This window comes from Carcharodon carcharias, chromosome 6 (assembly GCF_017639515.1).
Source record: "Carcharodon carcharias isolate sCarCar2 chromosome 6, sCarCar2.pri, whole genome shotgun sequence".
NCBI classification, from domain to species: domain Eukaryota; kingdom Metazoa; phylum Chordata; class Chondrichthyes; order Lamniformes; family Lamnidae; genus Carcharodon; species Carcharodon carcharias.
The window spans coordinates 156,603,787-156,617,028 of record NC_054472.1 but is presented as its reverse complement, the minus strand read 5'-3'; positions in this window follow the sequence as shown (position 1 = coordinate 156,617,028).

Genomic DNA, 13,242 nt, shown 5'->3' with positions numbered 1-13,242 from the left:
AGTTGGAGGAATTGTAGTGTTGGAGGAAGTTATAGAGATAAGGATGGTCAAGGACATAAAGTGAATAGATATGAGTGCAATAAATGTTAAATTGAAGATTTTAGAGAACTGGGAAAAGATCAACAGAAGAGAAAGGTCAAGGGCAGGAGAGATATATAACTGATACTTGATATGCAATAGAATACAGGCAAATGAGTCAGGATGATCTGCAAGCAAGTATGGATAAAATGCAATGTATAGAATATAAAAAAGTTGAGTTGTAATGGTGAATCTACATCATAAATTAATAAGACCATTGAAGTACAGTGTACTGTTTTGAGTTTCACATTACATGAAAGATGATGAGAAAATAGAAAAAAGATTCATTACAACGCTGCCTGGTTTTCACAGAAACATAGTGATAGCTAGCTGAAGTAAGATCAAGGCCTGTCTACCATTCTAACAGTTAAAGGATACAACAATGAGGGATTTGTTGAATCATAGGTAATCAGTTTATAACAAGAATCAAGAATTGTTTTTTAGAGCAATGCGTTGCAGAGCCTAACCAGGAACAGGCTATTTTAGATCTAGTAATGTGTAAAGATGTAGGATTAATAAGAGATCTCATAGTTAAGGATCCTCTGGGGGGTTAGCGATCACAACATGGTAAAGTTTCAAATTCAGTTTGAGGGCAAGCAACTCGGATCTCAAACCAGTGTCCTCAACTTAAATAAGGGCAATTACCGAAGTATGAAGAAAGAGTTGTTTAAAGTGGGCTGGGGAAATAGACTAAGGGGAAGGTCAGTGGATGAGCAGTGGCAGACATTTAAGCAGATATTTCATAACTCAGCAAAAATTTATCCCGGTCAAAAAGAAGCACTCGATGAGAAGGATGAACCACCTGGATTAACAAAGGCAGCCAAGAAGAGTATCCAATCAAAAGCTAAGGCATACAAAGCGGCAAAAACTATTGGTAGACCAGAGAATTGGGAATTTTTTAGAAACCAGCAGCGGATGACTAAAAAGCTAATAAAGAGGGAGAAAATGATTATGAAAGTAAATTGGCAAGAAATATAAAAAGAAGCAGCAAGAGCTTCTACAGGTATATAAAAAGACAGTAGCTAAAGTGAGCATGGGACCCTTGGAGGATGCGACTGGAAAATTGGGAACAGGGAAATGGCAGATAATTTAAAACAATATTTTGCATCAGTCTTTATGGTGGAGGACACTATAAACATTCCAAAGATATCAGATAAACAAGGAGCTAATGGCAGGAAAGACCTTGTAACAGTCTCTATCACGAGGGACAAAGTATTTGACAAACTAATGGGACTAAAGGCAGTCAAGATGCCAGGATCTGGAGGCCTGCATCCAAGGGTTTTAAAGGAGGTGGCTGCAGATATAGTCGAGGCATTGGTTGAAATATTCCAGAACTCACTGGATTCCGGGAGGGTCCCAGCAGATTGGAAAACCATTAATGTGGTGCTCCTGTTCAAGAAGGGAGGGAGACAAAAAACAGGAAACTATAGGTCAGTCAGCTTAACGTCTGTCATTGGCAAAATGCTAGAGTCCATTATTAAGGAAGAAGTAGTAGGACATTTAGAAAAGCTTAACACAATCAAACAGAGTCAACATGGTTTTGTGAAAGGGAAATCATGTTTGACAAATTTGCTAGAGTTCTTTTAGGATATAACAAGCAGAGTTGATAAAGGGGAACCAGTAGACGTAGTGCATTTGGAGTTCCAGAAGGCATTCGATAAGGTGCCACATAAAAGGTTATTGCAGAAGATAAGAGCTCACAGTACTGGGGGTAATGTATTAGCATGGATTGAGGATTGGTTAACATACAGACGACAGAGAATCGGGATTAATGGGTCTTTTTCAGGTTGGAAAGACGTAATTAGTGGAGTGTCACAAGGATCAGTTCTAGGGCCTCAATTATTTACTATCTATGTTAATAACTTGGAGGAGGGGGCAGAGTGTAATGCATCCAAATTTGTTGATGATACAAAAATAGATGGGAGGGCATGTTGTGATGAGGACATTAGGAATCTGCAAGGAGATATAGACAGGTTGACTGAGTGGGCAAAAACTTGGCAGATGGAGTTTAATGTAGGAAAGTGTGAGGTCATGCACTTTGACAGGAAAAATCAAAAGGCAAACTATTATTTAAATGGAGAAAGACTCCAAAAAAGTGCAGCACAGAGGAATCTCTGTGTTCTTTTGCATGAAACACAAAAAGTAAGCATGCAGGTGCAGCAAATAATTAAGAAGGCAAATGGAATTTTGGCTTATATTGCTAGGGAGTTGGAGTTTAAAAATTGGGAAGTCTTGTTACAACTGTACAGGGTGTTGGTGAGGCCGCACCTGAAGTACTGTGTACAGTTTTCGTGCCCGTATTTAAGAAAGGATATATTGACATTGGAGGCAGTTCAAAAGAGATTCCCCAAGCTGGTTCCTGGGATGAAAGGGTTGAATTAACAAGAACAGCTAAATGCCTTTATTCATTAGAGTTTAGAAAAATGAGGGGTGATCTTATTGAAATGTATAAGATTCTGAGGGGGATTGACAGGGTCGATATTGAGAAAATGTTTCCATTAGTGGGAGAATCTCAAACTAGGGGACATATTTACAGAATAAGGGGACACTCATTTAAAACTGAGATGAGAAGGAGTTTCTTCTCTCAGAGGGTAGTGAATGTCTGGAATTCTCTACCCCAGAGACTTGTGGAGGCTAGATCACTGAAAGTATTTAAAGAGGAGGTAGATAGATTTTTGAAATATCGTGGAGTTGAGGGCTATGAGGAGTTGGCACAAAAGAGGAGTTGAGGCCTGGGGCAGATCAGCCATGATCTTATTGAATGGCGAGGCAGGCTTGAGGGGCTGAATGGCCTACTCCTGCTTCTATTTCTTATATTCTAAGTAGTCTATAGCAAACCCAGACTTCGTACAAGGAAAAGCCCATTCCTGGAGAGTTTTGGGAACCAAAGGTCACCTTTTCCCCCCCAAGCATACTACATTTACCACAAGCCATGTTTTGGATTACTCATATGCTATAGCTCAAAATGTTATTTTCTGAAATAAATCTAACTAATTTGCATTTGAATTAATCAATACTAACTGCTTCCATCGCCTCCCTAGAGAGTCTGTGGTTAGGGGGGGGAAGGTCAGCCAGAGATTCTGCTGCTTATTCATAGAGGTGAGCCCTGCCTGAAAATACATCATAATGACATTGTTGTCTGTATTAGAAACTATACTTGTGTGTGGGCATCAAATGCACAGCTTTTACAATGTCCAGTGCATATTTTGGATCGTGCCACTTCCTCACAAACAGATTATTTTGCCATACCCATTAATGTCCACAAACACATTTTGCAAAGTTACCCTTCCTATTTATTTTTTGAATGAATTGTACTGACAAGGACTACATTCTGAAGTTATCGCTCAGCAATGCATGAAAGGGTCAATCTTGGTTCAATCTTGTAATTATTAATAATAAAAAAAGAAAATATTGCAGAATTGATTATTTATATTTTACAATGCCTCTTATTCAGCATGTGGTTGTCACGCTCCAAACGCCATATTGCAAATGTCAAAGTTTGCTGTGCCTTCAGGGATTTTGCTTTAAAAAGGCAGCTCAACCCCGCAGCATGCACAGCTCTGCCCGTAACTAAAATATGAGATGGAGTTTTAAACACTTGGCAAAATAAGTTAATCACGGCAAGTTAGCACGGATTTCTAAAATGAAAACAAAATACTGCGGATGCTAGAAACCTGAAATGGTATCATAAAATTCTGGAAATAGCTTTGCTTGTTGTTTGAATCCTCCACCCAAGACCTGCTCTGACCTCTCTGTCTTCAGTCTCCTATATGTTCAAATGAAGTTCATTGAAAGCTCCAGGGACAGCAACTTATCCTTTGATTAGGCATTTTGCAGCCTTCCAGACTCAACATAGAGTTCAATAAAATCAGATCATGACCACTGCTCCCATTTATTTTGGACAGGCAGCTGCTGGTAATTATTCAGCTTTACATTTACAGCTCGTCTAAACCCATCTTTTGTTTCTTCTGTTGTCTCATTAGCATCTCCTTTTGCCTTGCACCATCATCCCTTTATTCAGTTAATCATTCCTGCCTTCCACCCTATCTTACATCTTTGCTTTTCTTCTTTCCTCCTCCTACCCTAGACCTGCCTCTATATTTGTGTAAAATCTGTTAGATACCCAACATTTCCTTCATAAGACCTTATGAAGTGTGATAAGCCTAAAATGTTGGCCTGGGTTTTCATGGCTCTGGCCATGTCGGGATGGAGGTGGGGAGGATTTAAAAATGGTAGACAGGACATGATTCCAGGATTCCTGCCCCCAAGTTTTGGTGGCATGGCTTAAGAGTGTATGTAGTGAGCCTGCACCCTGTACTCCCAACATGGCCTGCTCCATTGTTTGGGTAGGGATCTCCGAGCCCCTGCAATTTCCATGGAGTGGACCAGCTCCTCCATGTCTCATGGTCATGGCCCCTTAGAGGAATTGCAAACCATAGTCTGGATTTGGAAACCTTTTGAAAGGTAAGTTCAAAAGGCCTTACCAACTCATGTCCCCCTCCCAACATTGAGCCATTGACAAGACACATCATAGAAAAAAATAGCTTATTATAACATCATAAAGCTGTCAATCAAGTGAGGTTTTCACTTTTCCCTGGCTGTATCAACAATGAAACCTTTTATGGGACTCTGCGTTCTCAGTCAAGCATGCATGACTGAGAGCCCAGACTTCCATAAATGGTTTTATTTTGTTGACAAAGCTGTTGAGAAGGGAAAGCTTTAGCTGATTGACAGCTTTGTGATGTTATAATATGCTATGATTTTCTGTGATAGATTTTGTCAATGGGTTAATGTTTATTTGCACACAATAAAGAAGTGTCAAATGCTTATAGCTCCTCTTATTGATACTTTAAAAGTCTAGTTGATTGACACTTTTATAGAGCTGTAGCAACAGTAGTTTTTTTAAAAGAAAATCATGAATTTGTGTTTTTTAAGCAATTCCACACATGCCTCTATTACTATAGGGTTCATTGGTTCTGTGCAGAGTATATACTGGATGAATGAACATGCAAGTGCCATGAGTTGGTATGGCAGGTTTTCTCTGTCATTGGGGATAGATGAAGGATCATGAGTTGGTGAAGAAGGTATGAGGAGCCTTTAGAGGATGGGAGGGGAGCATGAGTTGCCATGGAGGTCGCATATAGAGTGAGTGGGGGTGTGAGGACTGAGGGTTAGAGGACCTAAAATGTGATCAAACAACTGGGAACAGAGGCAGGCTTTTTAAACAGTCCATCTTGGCACTTGCCAGCCCCAGTGGCTGTCTCCAATCTGCTTCCAAGAGCAGTGGACCTAAAATATAATCTGCACTTGCACCATTACCCCCACACTGCCCCCACACTGCACCCCCACCCCCTGACCTCCCACCCATGACCCACATCCATTCTGGGAGTGAAAATTGGATCTGAAAAGTCACTTTCTACTGAGGTGAGTCTGCTGAAATTTCCCAACTCCAGCTACCCATCTCGAAGATAAAAATCTATCCCATTAACTCTGTTTCTCTTCTGAAAGATGCTGCTTGACGTAAGGATTGTTCCTAGCATTTTCTACCTTTATTTCAGATATCTAAAATGTAGTTCATGTTTGATCAACAATGTAGAATTCTTAGAGCAATATAGAATTCTTTGAATTAATTGATAGGTAAGTGCTAGATAAAGCAAATGTATAGTCTATGAGGTTTACACTGATTTTTGAAAAACATTTGCTAAGGAACCACATAGCCAAAATGTGGTAAAGATAATGGCACAGAATTAATGGAATAAAGAGGAATGTGGCCACATATATAGACAGGTGGTTGGAGGCCAGAAAGCAATAGTTGGCAGCAAAGAGAAGTCACTCAGACTCAAGAAAGATGTGGGCCGGAATTTTTCACGGAGGCAATGGCTCCGTTACCGGCTGAAAAGTCAGAATCCAACCTGCTTCTGTCAGGCTGGAAAACCACAACTAGATTTCATGGTCATCAGGCAGTTAACTGTCAGATGTCATGGCTTTATTTTATTCATTCAAGGGATGTGGGCTTCATTGACTGCACAGGATTTATTGCCAATCCCTAATTGCCCATGAGAAGGTTGTGGTGGGCTGCCTTCATGAACCGGTGTAGTCCACATGGTGTAGGGACACCCACAATGCTGTTAGGAAGGGAGTTCCAGGATGTTGACCCAGCGACAGTGAAGGAACGGTGATATATTTCCAAGTCAGGATGGTGAGTGGCTTGGCGGGGAACATCTAGGTAGTAGTGTTCCCATGTTTCTGCTACCCTTGTCCTTCTAGATGGTCGCGCTTTTGGAAGGTGTTGTCCAAGGAGCCTTGGTGAATTCCTGCAGTGCATTTTGTAGATGGTACACACTGTTGCTATTGTGCATCGGTGGTAAAGGGAGTTAATGTTTGTGGATGTGGTGCCAATCAAGTGGACTGCTTTGACCTGGACGGTGTCAAGGTTCTTGAGTGTTGTGGGACCTGCACTCATTCAGGCATGTGGGGACTATTCCATCACACTCCTGACTTGTGCCTTGTAGATGTTGGACAGACTTTGGGGAGTCAGGAGGTGAGTTACCCGTCGCAGGATTCCTCGCCTCTGACCTGCTCTTGTAGCCACAGTATTTATATTGCTATCCAGTTCAGTTTCTGGTCAATGGTAACAACCAGGACGCTGATAGTGGGGTATTCAGTGATGGTAATGCCATTGTACGCCAAGGGGTGATGGTTAGATTCTCTCTTCTTGGAGATGGTCATTGCCTGGCACTTGTATGGCACGACTATTACTTGTTACTTGTCAGCCCAAGCCTGCATATTGTCTAGGTCTTGCTGCATTTAGAGATGGACTACTTCAGTATCTGAGGAGTCGTGAATGGTACTGAACATTGTGCAATCATCAGCGAACATCCCCACCTCTGATCTTATGATGGAAGGAAGGTCATTGATGAAGCAGCTGAAGATGGTTGCGCTGAGGACACTACCCTGAGGAACTCCTGCAATGATGTCTTGGAGCTGAGATGACTGACCTCCAACAACCTCGACCATCTTCCTTTGTGCTAGGTATGGCTCCAACCAGTGGAGAGTTTCCCCCCTGATTCCCATTGACTCTAGTTTTGTGAGGGCTCCTTTGGAAATCAATGCGGCCTTGATTTCAAGGGCAGTCACTCTCACCTCACCTCTGGAGTTCAGCTCTATTGTCCATGTTTGAACCAAGGATGTAATGAGGTCAGGAGATGAGTGGCCCTGGCAGAACCCAAACTGGGCATCAGTAAGCAGGTTATTGCTAAGCAAGTGCCACTTGATAGCACTGTTGATGATCCCTACTATTACTTTACTGATGATTGAGAGTAGACTGATGGGTGGTAATTGGCTGAGTTGGATTTGTCCTGCTTCTTATGTACAGGACATACCTGGGCAATTTTCAATGTAGCCCGGTGGATGCCAGTCTTGTAGCTGTACTGGAGCAGCTTGGCTAGGGGCGGGGCAAGTTCTGGAACACAAGTCTTCAGTACTATTGCTGGAATATTGTCAGAGCCCATAGCCTGTGCAGTATTCACTGAAATCAGCTGTTTTTTTGATATCACATGGGGTGAATCAAATTGGCTGAAGACTGGCATCTGTGATGCTGGGGACCTCCAGAGGAGGCTGAGATGGATCAACCACTTGGCACTTCTGGCTGAAGGTTGTAGCAAATGCTTCAGCCTTATCTTTTTCACTAATATGCTGGGCTCCTCCATCATTGAGGATGGGGATATTTGTGGAGCCTTCTCCTCCTCCAGTGAGTTGTTTAATTGGTCACCACCATTCATGCCTAGATATGACCCGTTGGCTGTCAGATCACTTAGCTCTGTCTATTACTTGCTCCTTATACTGTTTGGCATGCAAGTAGTCCTGTGTTATATCTTCACCAGGTTGACATCTCATTTTTATGTATGCCTGGTGCTAATCCTGGCATGCCCACCTGCACTCTTCATTGAACCAGAGATGATCTTCAGACTTGATGGTAATGGTAGAGTGGGGGATATGTTGGGCCATGAGGTTACAGATTGTGTTCAAGTACAATTCTGCTGCTGTTGATGACCCACAGCACCTCATGGATGCCCAGTCTTAAGTTGCTAGATCTGTTCAAAATCTATCCTATTTAGCACAGTGGACGATGGAGGGTGTCCTCAATGTGAAGACGGGACTTCGTCTCCATCATGACTGTGCGGCGGTCACTCCAACCAGTACTGTCATGGACAGAAGAATCTGCAGCAGGCAGGTTCATGAGGATGAGGTCAAGTATGTTTTTCCTTCTTGTTGATTCTCTCACTGCCTGCCGCAGACCCAGTCTAGCAGCTATGTCGGCCAGCTCGGCCAGTAGTGGTGTTACCAAGCCAATCTTGGTGATGGACATTGAAGTCCCCCACCCAGAGTACATCCTGTGCCCTTGCCAACCTGAGTGCTTCCTGCAAGTGGTGTTCAACATGGAGGAGCACTGCTTCTGTCCTCATGTCAGAGGAGCTCCAAGAGCTGCAGGTCAACCAGCAGGCTAGCAGCTCTGCAGACCCGTCAGTGTCACCAGGAGCTGTTCCTGCTGCTGTGGCTGCAGCTGACTCTCCAAGAAACAGAGATGGAGACCGGATTCAAAGGTATGTCACGGCCAGTCAGGCAGGCACCAGAAAAATGCATTAATTTTGTTCCATAGAGGTGTGGGCCAAAATAATTTATAGTTAAGAGTCATGGCCTGGAATGCCTCTGAATGTTCTCAGGCCTTGTGCCTAAGCAACATACGAGCATACAAACATACGAAATAGGAGCAGAAGTAGGCCATTCAGCCCCTCAAGCCTTCTCCACCATTCAATAAGATCATGGCTAATCCGTTTGTGATTTGAATTCTACATTCCCAAATACCCCCTATAACCTTTGATTCCCTTGTCTAACAAGAATCCAGCTACCCCTGCTTTAAAAGTATTTAATGACCCTGCCTCCACTGCCTTCTGAGGCAGAGAGTTCAAAGTTACAGGACCTTCTAGGAGAAAAATTTCTCCTCATCAATGTCCTAAAATGGTGACCCCCCTAATTTTAAACAGTGCCCCCAAGTTCTGGACTCACCCACAAAAGGAAACATCCTTTGCATATCCATCGTGTCAAGGCCATTCAGGATCTTGTATACTTCAATCAAGTCACCCCTCACTTTTCTAAACTCCAGTGGAAACAATCCCAGCCTGTCCACCCTATCCTCATAAGACAACCCACTTATTCCAGGTATCAATTTAGTAAACCTCCTCTGAATTGCCTCCAACACATTTATATCCTTCCTTAAAAAAGGAGACCAAAACTGCACACAGTATAAGGGATGTCGTCTCAGCTAGCAACAAAAGGTGAGATTATTTTAAAATATATTTTTAACACCCAATATTCATTTCCTCAAATGGTCAAGCTGCCTGTGAAGGAATAACAGGTGTTAGCCACTTGCCTAAGTTACTGAAAAGTGGCTCAAGACACAATTTTGGGCACACGCCATTTGTGCTTCACCAATTCTGGTCCAGGTGGATTTCTACCCCACTGTGTTTAAAACTTGTAGCGTTGTGTCAATTAGTTTGTCTCTTTTTCCAACTCTTGAGCTTAAAAATTTTGGCTACTTCTGCTCTAGAAGGTTGAAGTTAAAATTTTATAATTCTAACTCACAACTCATCCTTTTCACACTTGTGATCATTCTTAGTGCCTTGCTCTCTGCCCTTTCCAGTGCATGTGCCTCCTTTTTGAAGTGTGGCATTATGAGGAAGAAAATTAAATGGAATTACTTTACATTTAAAAAGGCCCTTCATGCTTATCCAAATAAAACTAAAACTTGCAACATTATTGACACCCCCACTTCCCTACTATCTCAGGTATAAGAATTTTTCCATCTTATTCCTGGAGCATCTCTATTCTTTTCAGTATGAGTCCATTGTTTACTTCAGTATGTCAGCACTAATTTTCCAACTCTGAACTTCTTTGTTCACTGCTAATGGGTATTGGAAACCTGGTGTGCACTGGACAAAGTTTTCCAGTCATTTTAATTTATAGTCACAGGGCTCTCCTCATGATCAGCCTCCCATCTTACACTCTCCAAAAAATTGAGCTTGTAGCTATATTAAGCCATGTTTATCCATTGCCCCTGTACTCACTGGCACACAGTGATTCCCAGGCAACTAAAACAGCAATTTGAATATTCTGATCCTTGTGTTCAAATCCCTCATGGCATTATCCCTTCCTTTCTCTGTAACCACTTCCATGTGTACAACCTTCAATGTGAGTACTCCACATTGCTTCAGCTCTGACCTCTTGAGCATTCACCACTTGCTTTGTCCCACCATTGGTGTCCCTGCCCTCAGCCATCTAGGTTCCAAGTTCTGGAATTCCCTCCCTAAGCTTTTCCACCTCTTCGACCCTCTCTCCTCCTTTAAGACAATGCTAAACAAACCTACCTCTCTGACCAAACTGGTTACCTCTTCTAATGTATCCTTCTTTGGCTGGTCCATTTTTGTCCGATTATGATCTGTGAAGTGCTTTAGAATGTTTTACTTTATTGGGAGTTCTATATAAGTACATGCCATTGTTAACAAATGGCAAAGATAAGGAATGAAACAGTAGGTTGGGAAAAATATCTTTGTACATTGAAAAGCAGAAGGTACCCAAAGTTTTGATATGAGCTCCCATTAGGTAAAGCTCCTGAATGTAAGCCCAAAGTTAGAATATTACCCTTGTCATGTACATCCTAGCAAATCTCCACAGACATTTAGGTCACCAACTGAACTAGACTTTGGGCATAGGAAATAACTTAAGTAGGCCAACAGCGGTTGTGCTTATTTTTAATGCAGAGTTGCACTTTTGAGTGCAGCTGTATATGTTTCTATTACATTTCAGAAAAAGTAAGTAGAACCGTTTAAATTATCTGGCCTGAAAACAGCCCAGTCTTCAGGGAACATAAATACAGCATGCATAAGTAAGAGATCCTGCTGTCAAAACTTATCTATATGGGAAGAATACTCTTGCCTTGGTTTGACTTCATTAGTAACACTGACGAAACCACACATAACAGGGGATAGCTAATAAGAAAACTACAAAGCAATTTTCCACTGTATTACAGCAGTGTGACCTTTATCTTATTCATTCATGGGATGTGGGCATTGCTGGCTAGGCCAGTATTTATTGCCGATCCCTAATTGCCCTTGAGAAGGTGGTGGTGAGCTGCCTTCTTGAATTGCTGCAGTCCATGTGGTGCAGGTACACCCACAGTGCTGTTAGGGAGGGAGTTCCAGGATTTTGACCCAGAGACAGTGAAGGAATGGCTATATATTTCCAAGTCAGGATGGTGTGTGGCTTGGAGGGGAACTTTCAGATGGTGGTGTTCCATGCACCTGCTGCCCTTGTCATTCTAGATGGTAACGGTCATCAGTTTGGAAGTTCTAAGAAGTCTTGGTGAGTTCCTGCAGTGCATCTTGTAGATAGTACACACTGTTGCCACTGTGTGTCAGTGGTGGAGGGAGTGAATGTTTGTGGATGGGGTGACAATCAAGTGGGCTGCTTTGTCCTGGAAGGTGTTGAGTTTCTTGAATGTTGTTGGAGCTGCACTCATCCAGGCAAGTGGGGGGTATCCCATCACACTCCTGAGTTGTGCTTTTTAGATGATAGACAGGTTTTGGGAAGTCAGGTGAGTTACTCACCACAGGAGTCTTAGCCTCTAACCTGCTCTTGTAGCCACAGTATTTATATGCCTAGTCCAGTTCAATTCTGGTCAATGGTAACCCACAGGATGTTTATAGTGGAGGATTCAGTGATAGTAATGCCACTGAATGTCAAGGGGCGATGATTGGATTCTGTCTTGTTGGAGATGGTCATTACCTGACACTTGTGTGGCACAAATGTTTCTTGCCACTTGTCAGCCAAAACCTGGATATTGTCCAGGTCTTGCTTCAGTAACTGATGAGTCGTGAATGGTGCTGAACATTGTGCAATCATCAGCAAACATCCCCACTTCTGACCTTATGATGGAAGGAATGTCATTGATGAAGCAGCTGTAGGTGGTTGGGCCTAGGACGCTACCTTTAACAAGGATACAGAGAGCGGCAGGGACTTCAGTTTAAAAAGGAAATGGAGAGTGGTGGAGACTTCAGTTTAAAAAGGACGTGAAGAACGGCGGAGACTTCAGTTTAAAAAGTGCACAGAGAGTGGTGGGGACTTCAGTTTGAAAAGGACACAGAGAGCAGTGGGGACTTCAGTTTGAAAGGGATGTGGAGAGTGGGAGTGACTTCAATTTAACTTCAGGAGAAAGAGGTTAAAACAGCGAGACTTTGGGACAGAGAGGTTAAAATAGCCAGACTTCGGGACAGAGAGGTCAAAACAGTGAGACTTCATGACAGATAGGTTAAAACAGCAAGACTCAAGTAGGAGTAGGAGTAAAATCAAAGCTAAGGTCCATATTCTATTTAGTTAAGATATGTCTGGGGAGCTCAGTCCTGTGAATCGCACATCCTGCGCTATGTGGGAAATCCTAGATGCTCCTGGCAGCCTGGATGACCATGTGTGCAAGAGGTGCCTCCGACTGGAGCAACTCGAGCTCCAGGTTTTGGAACTTGAGCAGCAGCTGGGGGCACTACGGTGCATTCACGAGGCTGAGGGGTTCATGGATAGCACGTTTCAGGAGGTGATCACCCCACAGCTTTAGGAAGAGCAAGCAGAGAGGGATTGGGTGACCACCAGATAGAAGAAGGGGATCAAGCAGGTAGTGAGGGAATCGCCCAAGTGCATTTCCCTCGCAAACCATTTTTCAGCCTTGGAAAACGGTGAGAGTGACGGTTCCTCTGTGGAGGCCAACTAGAGCCAAGGCCATGGCACTGTGGGTGGTCCTGCTGCTCAGTGGAGGAGGAAGGAGTGTGGAAGGACAATAGTGGTAGGGGATTCATTATTGAGAGGAGTAGACGTATGCTTCTGCTGCGTAGACGTGACTCCAGGACGGTATGTTGCTTTCCAGGTGCCAGGGTTAAGGATGTCACGGAACGGCGGCAGGGCATTCTGAAGGGGGAGGGTGAACAGCCAGAGGTCGTGGACAATGTTGGGACCAATGACATGGAAAGAAAGAGAGATGAAATCCTGCAAGCAGACTTTAGGGAGTTAGATAGGAAATTGAAAAGCAGGACTTCAAAGGTAGTAATCTCCGGATTGCTC